General features: G+C 36.7%; 2 long non-coding RNA genes across 3 annotated transcripts; both read left to right on the top strand.

The window, feature by feature from the left end:
• The first annotated feature begins 2,173 nt into the window (after positions 1–2,173).
• Positions 2,174–4,792, top strand: LOC124879426. 2 transcript variants are annotated; one of them, XR_007041034.1, is made up of 5 exons: positions 2,174–2,525; positions 2,836–2,893; positions 3,337–3,377; positions 3,672–3,695; positions 4,353–4,792. It is a non-coding gene; the product is annotated as an uncharacterized LOC124879426 (long non-coding RNA). The 2 variants fall into 2 exon arrangements; XR_007041033.1 differs by having other exon boundaries at positions 2,175–2,729.
• Positions 4,793–6,226: 1,434 nt separating this feature from the next.
• On the top strand, positions 6,227–13,169 carry LOC124879700. Its single transcript, XR_007041091.1, has 3 exons — positions 6,227–6,511; positions 6,739–8,032; positions 10,752–13,169. It is a non-coding gene; the product is annotated as an uncharacterized LOC124879700 (long non-coding RNA).
• Positions 13,170–13,590: the final 421 nt, after the last annotated feature.

Here is a 13,590-nt window from a genome sequence, read left to right as displayed (position 1 = left end):
GGGGTTTTGAGTGATGAACCAGGCTGGGAGTTTTAAAGGCCTCAGGAATCTTTTGCAGGTGTTTAGAGTTAACTCGTTGATTCAGATGATTAGGTTCATAGCTCATTTAGAGTCCCTTTTAATGATATGCTAATTTTGTGAGATAGGAATTTTGGGTTTTCATGAGCTGTATGCCAAAATCATCTGTATTAAGACAATAAAAGACCTGAAATATTTCAGTTAGTGTGCAATGAATCTAAAATATATGAATGTTAAATTTTCATCATGACATTATGGAAAATAATGAACTTTATCACAATATGCTAATATTTTGAGAAGGACCTGTACAAACAAAAAGGCATAATACAAATATAACAAAGTTCAAGTGCTAAAAGGATGCAATTAAAAATATATATTAAAATATAGGACAATACAAATTAAAAAAATCTGAAATAAAATAAAAAGGCTAGGTTTTGGTTTTAAATCTTATTTTTCAGGTACAGAGAAAGGTTTGAGGACATTTTTATAAAGCATTCTACTAAGAGCTTTGAGATATAATAGAAAGTCATTATGAAATACGTAAAACTTTGGCTGGATTTTTAATGAAAACGCAGTTTGGATTATCTATTAGCAATTTCATTTATGAGTCAAAAAAATGCAGCATGACTTTAAAATGAAAAGGCATTTCTGTTAATACATTTTAATTTTCAAAAACTTTGTCTGGATTTTAAGGAATTTGGCCTTATGAATGAAAAAGTTTCCAAGGATGATAATGGTGTTTAAAAGAAAATCATTGTTTAGATTGTCCGAAATAAGGCCATATATTATGTCTCTGTCAAAGAACATATTGAGGGGGAATTTTAGGGAATAACCAGTCAAAAACATCAGCCTACAAAGCCTCAACATAAATGCACTGGAAAAATAGATCCTCGGTTTTTTCAACAGCAGCACAGAAAATATAATTTTTGGTTTCAGTACCAAATTGTTTATGAATTAAGTCAATGGATGGATAAATTCAATTCAAGGTTTTAAAGTGAATCTCTTTCGCTTTTTGAGCAATTGGATATTTGAGGTATTTGGTGCGTAGTTTATGAATCGCTTCTAATAGGTAGAATTGATGTATGGAATTTCTAAATGGAATAGTTGGATACAATATATTATCCAGTGTGTGTCTGATGGTTTTATTAGTAAAGCTAGAGTCCTTAAAGGAACAATTTCCAATCAGACAACGTGGTAAACAAGGAACAATGTTTGACTGAGCCAAAGCACCTGCAACCAAACATAATATAGCTTTGAATGGCATTAATAATACGTTTATAAGTCTTTTGGTTTGTTTGTTATTTGTATTTACAACAAAAAGCATTATAAGACAAAACCTTGCCATATCTGTCTACGAAATGTAATATCGACCAAACACCTCTTTCCATCCAGTCCGTATTAAACAACGATTTGTATTTTACAGTGATATAACGGTTATTCCATATGGGTGAATTGTGTGGTGTAAAATTGTGATTGTATAAAATTTTCCAATACAACAACACTTATTGGTGAAACTGTGAAAGTTTGATAGGGGGAAGTTGAATCATAAAATCACACTCCAGGATAAATTCTTAAGGAGAAGAGTTGCAACTGACGTCACTCTCCTGCGCCGCTTGGAATTGCGAAGTCAATGGAACACTTTTTGCAGGCACGGGCATGAAAACGAAAAAGCATATTCCTCTTAGTTATTTCTTTAGTTGTGTCACACAATGAGCAGTCTAGAAGAAAAAATAGAAAACTCAGTTTGAAAGATCTATTAGCGATTTATGAATCAAAAATCGCAGCTATAACTTTAAAATGAAAAAGCATTTCTGTTAATACATTTTAATTTTCAAATTTGACATTTCAAAATGAATTTTGGTCACTTTTTCTGGGACATGTTTTGAAAATGAAATGTTAAACGTAATTTTATTTATCATTTTAATTAAGTAACAGTAAAATGAAAATGCAGTTTGATTTATTTTTAATTTTGTTTATCAAGTCAAAAAATTCACCTTCATTTTGAAAATGAAAAAGGTTTTTATTAATACATTTTAATTTGAATATTGGGACACATGTGCTTCCACAGTGAAGGACCCTCGCTATAATGTTACGAAATAAGTAAAATGGAAAAAGAGCCGGGCATTTATTTGGACACCTAAGCCATTTGTTCTGAGAGGACCCTCGTATATAAACTTCTTCCAGCCTTAGCTCAGTCTCTGTCCATGTATTGAGGGAAGTAACTGCCAGCAGGGAAGTTGGCGGGATTAAACCAAAACAGAATTTCAGGCTTGTTTGATGCATGTCAGTGAGAAACATGTGAACCTTTATTTGGGGTTTTTATTTTCGTTGTGAGCTTAAAGGAAATCGCACCATGTGCGAGGTTCCGCGACCCGAGCACGTGGGGTGGCTAGGAGACAAGATGGAGACAAGATGGAGGATGGTTAAAGAGGGATCAACGAGTTGAAGATCGATTCCTTCAGGCCGGCTGCCACTCTAAAAAAAAAGAACAAAACAACAATCCGGAGGTATTTGAAATGACAGATCTTCATCCTTTTGATAACCCTACCAAACCTTTATCATGCGTCCCCACGTGACCACACGTAAGGCCTTGGTACACTGCTTATATTTTTTCAACGTCCATTCAGTCAGTTCAGTGCCGAAACTGGATGGCCCATTTTTTCCCCTTTGATATTGTTAAAAACCTGCAGGATTTGCTACAATATTTTTAGGTAATAAAACTAATACTTTGTAATTGACAAAATATGGTAGTTGAAAATTTATTTTTACCTGCTAACTAAAATATCTTATCTTTCCCTTATTGCTTTGCTTTTTCAGCACTACACAGAAGATGGATGCTGAGTGAACCAGTTGAGTCAGCAGTTGTAAGCTGATGGTGAGTTATAAAAAAACGTCACGAGTAGGGCTGGGCAATATTCTAACCCATGTGTTTTGTCCAGGAAGATCCCAGACAGACATACACTCTCAAATTGTCAGTTAGGTTTCTCTGGTGACATCCATATTCCTTTTTGCAGCTGGAAACTTAAACGGTTAAGTCAAGATGTGTACATTTAAAGAATTGATCAAAACTGTAGTGGTTAGTTTTGCTTCCAATTGGGGGGCATTATCAACAGAAATTTCAACCTATTGCCCAGCCCTACCACTGAATGATGTGCTGTATTAAAATGCTGTGGTGATGATACATAAGACTAGAGTCTCTGATGATTTGGTGAAGCGATTTCAGATTGCACTGAACATGCATGATGCAACCTTTATATCTCAACTGCTTTAGTAAAAGCTAGTACTAATTGTTTTGTTGTTTTTTTTTTTTTTGGGCAGGCAGTCAGCAGTGTGCCCATTGACAGAATGGCTCACTCCAGGTAAGCATGGAATCTACAAGCTTTTGTTTTATTGGTTTAAATGGAATGATGATTTTGAGACTAGAGTCTCTGAGGAGAAAAACATGAAGTTGTTTTCACAGTACACTGACCATATAACCACAGCATAATGGAATGCTTTATCCATTAACTGCCTATCATGTAGATCACTGCTGGCAATCATTCAGTATGTGTTTACAAACTGTTTGCAGTAAATGGGCTAAAACATTCATGTAATCCCCATAGTTGGTTTCTTTAATTTGAATATATTTACTTATTTTAGTTTCTCCTTTTCAGCTCGTCTTGTCCATTCACATGTCTGTGAGTATCAGTTAATAAAATCTGTTTTGTGAGTACACAGAATTGTGATCATATAAATCGCTATTTATGTTTCCTCAATTTGTCGATCTAAATCAGAATATAATGCACTGCTATAATTACCAAAATCAGCACTCCAATGCATTTTATCAACACTAGCTGTGATATATCTTGGGTGAAAGATGTTGAATGGCACATTTCAATGTTAAATTTTTTGTTTAACAACATAAAAGAACAAAATGCTTGTCAAAAAAGGGTTGCTGAGTTGAAGTAACTCACCTGTCCTTTGGATCCTTAGGACAGCCACTGCTCCATGTTTGATTGGTCAATGATGATGCAGTTATTCGGTTCTACTGATGTTAACTGAAGTCTACTCGCAGCGCACTGAGACCTTCAGACTGCTGGAGCTTTGAACAAAGCTATGCACCCAAACATTAATGACATAACTGTTAAGTTTCCTTAGACTGCTGACAGACCATACTCTGGCTTTGGACATTAGAGCAAAAATTTACCTGTTTGAGTTGTAATATAGAGAGATGTATTCAACAAAGCAAGGCATCTTATTTAAAAGTAGGATTGGGAGAATATTGGTTTGCATGGTTTAGTTTCCAAACTCTGAAACTGAAATATTAACCCTTGACATTTCTTGTCTCTTTACAGAACATGAACAGAAGAAAGCTTCATTGATTAAGTCATTCAGGTCATGTTCTCACCAGGCAACGCTGATTTCAAGTTAAAAGATGTTAAATGGCCTGTACTTGTATAGTCCCCAGAGACCCCAAAGCGCTCTACACTACAATCAGTCATACGCACATTCATAACCACAGCTGTCCTGGGGCAGACCCAACAGAAGTGAGGCTGCCATACACAGGCACCTCCGACCGCCATCGCGGTAGTGGTAGGAAGGAAAGGAAAGGACGTTTTTTAAAGTTGGGTATATTAAAATAAATTGGATGAGATTTGTGTTATAAAGCATTTGGTTTTGTTTAGTGTATTGTGGGGTTATATGTAATAAAGGTATTACAATGTAAACGTTTAAATGTTTGTGCCTACTTTGCAGCTCTTGGCTTTTCTGGAATAAAGTCTGACATGACTTGGAAGTCTTTTTTTTTTTTTTTTTTTGCTCTGTTTGTTGGAAAGTAGTTTCTGTGTTGCCTCAGTCACACATAACTAAGGCAACTAGAAAAATTTGCATTTCCTGCGAAAATACAGTGTGAATGCTGAAAGCTGGCAGAAACAAGCTGAAATTGACTAAAGATAATCTGCTGAAATGTAATGAATTAGAAGAAAACAAAAATGCTAAACTTGTTGAAAGCTGGGAGAAAGTGGCTAAGGTTGACAGCAGAATATCAGCTGAAAAACCTTCAAAGCAAAGAAAGAGTTAAGAAAAACTGTCATCTGATCTGTTTAAGCAGGAAGACTATTATCTGAAAAACAGCATAACAAGGTGATGTTACCTCAAATCTACTTGTTGAAATAGTTGTTGAAATGCAAAATCTGACAAAAACTTAAAGCAGAAAAGAGCTGCCCATAGATGAGCTGAAAAGGCATAGATGGAAGCAAAAATATAGACTAAGAAGTTGAATTCAGTGCTAAAATATATTTTAAAAAATGGCACAAAATTCTGAAAAGAGTGAAGTAACAAATACCTGAAGAAACACAAAAACAAACAGGTAATGTCCTAAAAAAGGCAAAAGTGTTCTTCAGCTAAGAAGAGAGGAGAAAGAGAAGTTAACATGCCAACATTAGCATATTGGCTATCACTAGCATGAAGGCTGATATTAATTGACCCCATATACTATGCAAAAAGCAATGTATAACCTAAAATGAGCTAAAATGCTAATGCTCACTACAGCCTATATTCAAAAGTCTATGAAATTGCCCTTTAAAAATATTCACTCTTGTTCAGGTGTTGGAACCTCAGTAGAAGCTGTTCGAGTAGCTGACATCAAACAGTCGCTGTTTTGATGCTTCACTGGGACCTATGGAGATGGTCTTATTATCATAAGTCACAGAGTAGTGGTTTCATTCTGCTTCTCACAGAGTTTCTGATTCGGGATTTGTTCCTGATTATGATAGAGGGTTCTTCCTGGATCTGATGAAGATTTGTACCTGGTTCTGATAGAGTTAGGACCTGTTTCTAATGGATGCTTGTACATGGTTCTGGTTTAGATTTGTTCAAGGTTATTATGGAGATTTTTTGCCAAGTTCTAGTGGAATTGGGACCTGGTTTTGATTAAGGTTTCTTCCTGGTTCTGATAGAGTTTGGACCTAGATCTGACAGAGGTTTATACCTAATTCTGATGAAAATATTTAGAAGGTTCTTAAACAGATTTTTTTTTTTCTGGTTCCGATGGAGTTTGAACCTAGTTCTTAAAGAGATTTCTTTCTGGTTCTGATGGAGTAAATTACAAATGGCTTTTCAGAGATTAAAATTAGGTTCTCTTACTGCGCGTGAAAATATTTTTTATATACAAGGCAGCCGTCCTGACTAAACAAGCGTAAGTGGGGTTGACGTAGGGTCTCATATCTTCTGGATTACATGCAACACAACACGGCTGTGCAGTGGCTTTTATTTTGAAAGATAATCACGGCCCGGTAGTGGGACGTACGCCTTTGTGCTGTTAGGCTAGAAGACTGTAGTTGAAACGCTGTGTTGTCAGTCTACGGTTTTGATTGTTATGGTGTCTCTTCGGCATCATACACTGGAAAGCAGACTTTTTAAAAATATACGTGAAATATATATATATGTGAAATGGAAGTTTTGTATCACCTGGGGCGACAGCAAGAGTCTATGTGATAAGCTAACCAAGCTAAAGGTAAGGATTCGGCGCTTCATTATCATGTTGGTTATATTTAGAGCATAAAACACCGAAGGGAAAAAGGGTTTGAGAGGAAATCTGACATGACTTAAACATCTCTGGTCAAAATCCGTATGTCAGCTGGCAATTAAATCTTGTACGACGTTAGCGTGGTAGCTTTTATGTTGACGTGGTACTAAACGAGAAATTTATCAAAACTAAAAATATCCCATGTTTATTTCCAGGTGTGGGGTTCGGAGTAATGCCTTTCGGAAGACCAGGAGAGTCCAGGAAATTCGTCCCGTCCAAACCTTTAAGTTGAGCTGTAGCTGGTTCTAATTTTCTCGGAGCTTTTCTGTGGACGTGAAGCTGATTTACTGAAAACAACCCGGAGCGCCCAGTTTAACACTGGAATATGTTGAGTGATGGCTTCGTATAGGACAGCTGCTCCTTAGGCACATGTACGAAGGACAAGTCTTGAATTGCTGAACTGGTTCACCGCACCTTGCGGGTGTGTCTGGCATTGGAACGAGATTTTGCCTACGCTTGAATCTTCGTGAAATTTTTGCAACACAGAATTTGCAAGGGGCTATTATCAGGGCATATTGTGCTTCCAAGTGTTTTTTTTTTTTTCGGTTAAACGTTTTAAGAATTAATGGCTTCTGTGATGGGGAGAGCGTGGGGGTGGGTTCACTCCTGGGGTAGATATACCACTCTAAATACCCCAACTTTGTGCCAAAAGCAGCTTGGTAAAGATGACGACACTGTCAAAGGCTGGCCATCATGGATTTGGGGAGGATGGAGAAAAGTAAGTGACCTAAGTGGCCCAGTGGAGGAGTATTGGGAAGCGCAGGAGAAACTGCAGCCCATGGAAATAGAAGATCTCGGAGCAGGGAAATCTGAGTCAGATCTACATATGTCTAGGTGGTGGAGCAAATACCTCCCAACATGGCCAAGAAAAACTGATAAAAATGGAGTGAGACAAAGGAAGGAGGACACTCAAAGGGGAGAGACATGGTTACATGATGGTGATGGGGACTGTTCTGATTATGGAACCCCTCCTCCATCTCCCACATCTTCTAAGCTGACCTCTCCATTCCGATTCTTTGCAGGTAGCTGGAAGTTGGAGATTGTACCAGAGCACTATGAGATTTGCTTTAATTTCCTCCGTCACTTGTTTGACCTGTTCGTGGTAGCCTTTCTGTGGACTGTGTCCCCTCCTGTCAAATTGATCCTGGAGATGTTGGGGGTCCAGGGAGCACTGAGGCTGTGGTTTCATGGCATGGCAATGTTTTTCGTCTCAACAGCTGGAATGGCAGCTTTACTTTGGTTGATTCAGGAGTATCTTCCTCAATTTGCTTTGATCTATGGCATCACACAAGCATTGGTGATCTCTGTTAGCGTACGTCAAAGTGTTATCCTTGGAGGAGAAGAAGAAAAAGGAAATATCAAGGAGGTGAAGGAGATTCATGAAAAAGACAATGTAGAACATGAAGAGAAACTTTTTTTCTAAGGACCTGCTAAAGGGTTTAGCTTAAGGTGAGTCCATCCCATATTACATTATAATCTAATTTTCATTTGAAAAAAACTTACAATAACACTAACCTTTGTACGCAGTCAGATTGTACAGTTGTCTTTCAGTCATATGACAAAGTGTGTAGTAGCCATACATAATTTTATTAGCTCTACCAAAGACAAATGTGAATAAAAGTTAGTAAAAGTCAATGCATCTTATACTGAAACTTGGAAGATGGCAGAGAACTATACCAATCTCAACACATTTTCCATGACATAGCCCAGATCATTGCCTATCCTTTAAGTTTTTAGGTCTCAGCTGAAATTTGTAAAGTGTGGCCAAGTTTCTTGAAATTAACATTATTTGGCTACAGTTGGAACATAACAAATGGCATTATTATGCTAAATTGAGTGAAATAGTGTTGAACAGAGTAAAAATCAAGTTTCTGACTATTGTACCGCTCTACAAGACTATATAAGCAATTTTAAAGATAATTTAAATATCTCTCATATATCTGATCTCGAGAGCAAAAGCCAATCTACAAACATTTAAAAATGGTATAATCTCTGTGTATGCATAAAAAAATGTTTTAGTTCGACTAACAGTTGGTCCAAAACAAAGTAACAGTTAAGCAAACTTTGATTAATGCAGTGTTGTCCTTGCAGAAGTTTCTCTAAGCGTCATTGTGTAAAATAATTGTTTTACAGTAGATGTGTATGACATCCACAGCCCTAGACGTTACTGTCTTTTAATTATAACCAAGTGGCATTAGAAAAATTGTTTGTCCTTGTTTTAACTCTGGCTTGACAAGTGCTTGATTTGGAGATTGAGGGAAAGAATCAACAGTAACATCTGACTTTGTAGAGAACTGAATTCAGTCAGCAGTTGGTAATCACAGTTTAGGTTTCCTAATTTAAATGCTGCAGTAGGAGGAGCCAGACATTTCCATACAGGCACTACAGAATGTTTCAGAATTGATTTTGAAGACAAACCATAAAAACATTCACACAGTAGCTATGGTTACATGCGCAACATTTCTTGATTGGATTGAAATGGAGTTCACCTATCAGGAGTGGAAGCAATCTTCCACATAACACATGCGCTGTGGGGTCAGCTTGCCATAATCAGAATGACGTGATCTGAACAAGTGTTTACTTGCATGCTGTTCGGGTTGACAGTGGGCCTAAACCACCCCTCTCATTTGGAATACAATTTCATACCTTTCGAGATGAGTCCAATCAAAATATTATGGATGGTGCCTTTTACATGATGTATTTTTATCCTCATCGTCCCTTTATTCTGATTACTTATGTCAATGTAAACATGCCTACCAGGTGGTGATAAACCAGGCCACACAGTGATTACTCTAAGTCCATTAATCACTGCTGTAGTTGTATATAGTTACAGTGTTGTTGCTAAAGTTATTAGTAATTTTTCATACTTGATCCCAGAGTTTTTTTTTATAAGATTCAGGTCTGGAGAAAGTGCAGGACACTCCATTTGAGATACCCCAGCCTCCTGCAGCCATTTAATGATTATTGGACTTTGTCGAGGTGGGGCATTGCTGTCCATTAAAGTAAAATTAGGCCTATGTTGCTCACGTAAAGGCACAATAACTGGATTATTGATGTTGTATTCAGGTTGTATGTTCACAGTACCATTCACAAGCATAGGGCAATCCATCATTGACAAGATCCACCTGTCAGGACTGTAAGCCCAAACTCCTATGCACAGCGTTCTCTTTGATGTCTCCATCAGCATTGGCAGCCATCATTTCTGCCCAGTGTGAATTAAAACTTATTAGAGAATGGCAGTGAAGCTAACTTGTTCCTCACAATGAAGTAGTCATCAGTATGGAATGTGGCTAATATATTTTTCTGTAACTCTTCTGGACTCTATCTACGTTGTAACCGACTAAAGACTCTCTAAACCTAAAGACACCTTTTCCTGTGAGAACATTGTTTTTGAAACCTTGCACTAGTCTGGTACTGTTGAGTCTGACAGAGAGAGGTACCCCAAGATGTTAGGCACTTTTTTTGTAGGTTAATCACCTCGGTGGAGAACACTGTTTTGTAATAAGTACTGAAACATTGAACAGTTGGACAGGTGCATTAAGAGGGTTAGAGAAGGTCGAATGAAGTTCTTCTTTTAAGATTATTGTGCAATTAAGGTCCATTCTGTAATTTCTTTAGAACGTTGACTATCCCTAACTTCTTGTGAGAAGTGTATGATTCTCCTGAAGATAATTTGTACACTCCTTGGTCTCAACATGATGCTGATTACCAAACATATTTCTGCTGATGTGATGTGAGAATGACTAATGACTTTAGTGTTATTCTGTGAATTTACTGTAGAGGGTTAGAGACTGGCTCCTGCCTTTTTTTTGCAGCTGCATATCATCACTGACTGTGAAAAGTAAATTTTTTAAACGTGTCCTGAAACCAGAATCTTCAGCTGTTTTAAAAAAAATGATATACTTCTGTTAATTAGATGGGTGAACATTCTCCAAACAATACTACATAAAAAAACTAAATCCTATGTTCTTCTGTTGAGACAATGAGATCAGAGCTAAACAAGTATGATTTAAGTGAATAAACAGCACGAGGTAATTGTACCAGGCCAGTTTTTCATATCATCTACCTCTGACTGTTGTAGTCCAATTTGAGAAGAGTAGGTAAGTTGGCCATTTTCAGTGCTGTTCAGACTAATTCTGTTTTCATCTATGACATTTCTTTTCCACAGATGATGCAGGAATTCAGCTTCTTCAGCCTTTCTCCAGATGTGTGATGACTCCACAGACACCAACAGATTGTTGTACCACCAAATTCATTAGCTATAATTATATTTGACTTTGATTTAGAGTTCAGTGAATGTGCTACTTGTTTCTCTTTTTTGCCTTATTTGTCTGCACTTTACAAACATCTACTCATCACCCTGAATGTTTATGGTAATACTATAAATGCTGAGAAGGGTGGGGTTATGAGTGTTCAAGAGGAAGCTTTGTTGAAAAACACTTAGTCCAGTAAATAGGGAGGCCTCTTTTACTTTTCTGACTGCACACAGTGGCTTTCTACTCACCCTTGTTAAATTACCTGGTTTTTGTGATGTAGGAAAATATGACCATGATAAATCATTGGCATTTTTCTTCATATAATGTGACACATATGATGTACAATTAAAGTGAAAATGTTAGAAGGAAAAATATAAAAGGTGTAATAACCCAGTTTATAGTGTGCACTTCCTCAGGTTCATACTTGTTTGCAGCACCTTCTCTGGGGGAAGTCTGTCAGCATCTCACATCTTAAATTGGCATTATTTTGTCTACTCAATCTGCAAATGTTGTCCAAAATTACCAGATTGTGAGGGAATCTCTTGTCCACGGAAATCCACAGACTTTCTATTAAATTTAGTTCTCGACTCTAGAGGATTTTTTTCAAGGCTTAGATTTTTTGTCTTTGTAAGAAAAAGCTTCTGTTTCACAGCCCTACGTCTTTGTCCAGACATTTGGGGAAACCAGGAGATTTTTGTCACATGTAGAACAACCAGAAAACCCTGCAGTTCCTTCAGTGCTGCTGTTGCTCTCTTGGAATCCTCCCTAACCAGTATCATGATACATACAATACATTTTTACAATTAAGCCTCTTTGCAAATTATGGCTTTATTTAAAGATGAAAAAACAATTTAAGTGATTTATCATAGTCTCTGTCTACGTTACTTAAACCGTTGTAATTTAACAAGGGTGTGTAGACTTTTGAGAGCCACTGTATAGTGCCAGCTAAAGCATTTGAGAATAGGTTATGAATTCCTGAATTATCAGGAAAAGGTCATGAGAAATACATGTTCAAATGCTCACCTTGCCTCCTGTTTCTAAACTTAGCTTACCCCTAAGATGTGAGCCAAAGAGGTAATGAAGAAATTTTAGGATTGTAGAAAAGAGAGGGGGTACAGTAGCTGAGTTTGCGAAGCACTAACTGCTTATTTAGTAAGTAAAGTACAGCATCTCATTACAAGCTTTGCTCTAAAAAAAGTGGATCTAAAAAAATAATCAAAAGCTCCCTGAAAAGAAGAGGAAACACTAAAAGAAAAAATCATTTGTCCAGTGTAGGTATAGTCTTAGATATAAAATCTTTCCCTATTATGAAGTAATGGTCTTTTTTTTGGAGGTCAAGACAGCCTTTTAAATAGTCTTTAATGCCGCCTGGACATTGGCAAGTAGTGTTCATCCAAACCTGCAGAGCCTAGGGCTAGATGACCTGTACTCATTGGTTTCCTCATCTAAAGGACTGTCTTCCAGCAAAATGAAAGAGTGGAGTCGAGAGTGATAATTGGACTTGGCTTTAAGATTTATTACCTCAACATTGGGTTAGGGTAGTTCACTCTGGCCTGACTGTGTTTAGGAATAGTTTTTTCAGAGCTCAATAATATCCCCTGAAATCCTTCTCACACATTTTTACAGGTATGAGAGGCTATGATTTATTATTGAAACCTTAAGCTGACACATTTCAACCCAGTTTTTTCTTGTGACTTATATTGTTGGGTTGAGGTTTCATGTATAGGTGCCTTTACTGATGTGAATATCAGACTTTAGTTCAGGGTCAGAAAACCTGCAAGGTCGTCAGAGCACTCCGTTCACACACTACAAAACAACTGTTTTTATGATCTAAATTTGTCAGAAAATGTATGTTATAAACATGACCAGTTGAGTGAAAATGGATGATTGGCCCCATGTTCCTCCAGCTACAGAGGAAGTGGCTTGACCTGAAATAAATGCTGCTTCCTCAGTAAGGGTGCCTTGAATTAGATATTTGGACATATAAAGCTGTTGTTTCTGTTGTTTATCTGCACATATGTTTAAAAAAAAGGCTTTTACCGTTTAATATTAAAGGGAGTATCTTTTGCAGCATTATTACATAAACAAGCATCACACTAATGTATTCTTACTTATATTACTCAAATACACCAAAATACACGTGAATCAAGTCATCTGTTTGGTCTTGCAGCATGTTTTTACTCTCAGCACTTCTTTTACCTTAAATATCTGGACATAATATTTTGAACTGTATTAAAGCCTAAAAAACATGGTAGCCTGTATAGTGAAATTATTTAAAATGTCACTGATTTAGGGCACATAATGTACAATAAAGTTGGTAGGAAACACTAGTTTTAAGTCTTTTCCTGAGCAGATAATTAAGCATTAAATCTTTATAATGTATGATAAACCATTAGATATGCAGAAAACTGCACTTGAAATTTGTGATGGACATTTTTGTTTTGAATATCAAAAAGACTTATGTTGCTGATATAAAATGTATTTTTCCAAGTTTATGAGTGTTATTGTATAAAAGTGGATGTCAAATTTTAAGTTATCCTGTCTCCAGAGGAAAAAATGCCTATTTTAAGCTGTTCCTCAAACTAAATTTTAACAGTTTCTGGACTTTCAGGCATCTACAGTTGTATGTTGCTTTTTTTTTCCTAGCCGCCTGGTATGGAGCTTTTATAGAGTAATACTAACACTGACAATCATTCTAGGATCCAAGATATTTTTAAATGAGCAGCCATCATGCCTGATAAGTGCTGGATC

The sequence above is a fragment of the Girardinichthys multiradiatus genome, chromosome 13 (assembly GCF_021462225.1).
Source record: "Girardinichthys multiradiatus isolate DD_20200921_A chromosome 13, DD_fGirMul_XY1, whole genome shotgun sequence".
NCBI classification, from domain to species: domain Eukaryota; kingdom Metazoa; phylum Chordata; class Actinopteri; order Cyprinodontiformes; family Goodeidae; genus Girardinichthys; species Girardinichthys multiradiatus.
Note: the sequence above shows the minus strand (reverse complement) of the source record. Positions and strands in the feature narration are given on the sequence as shown.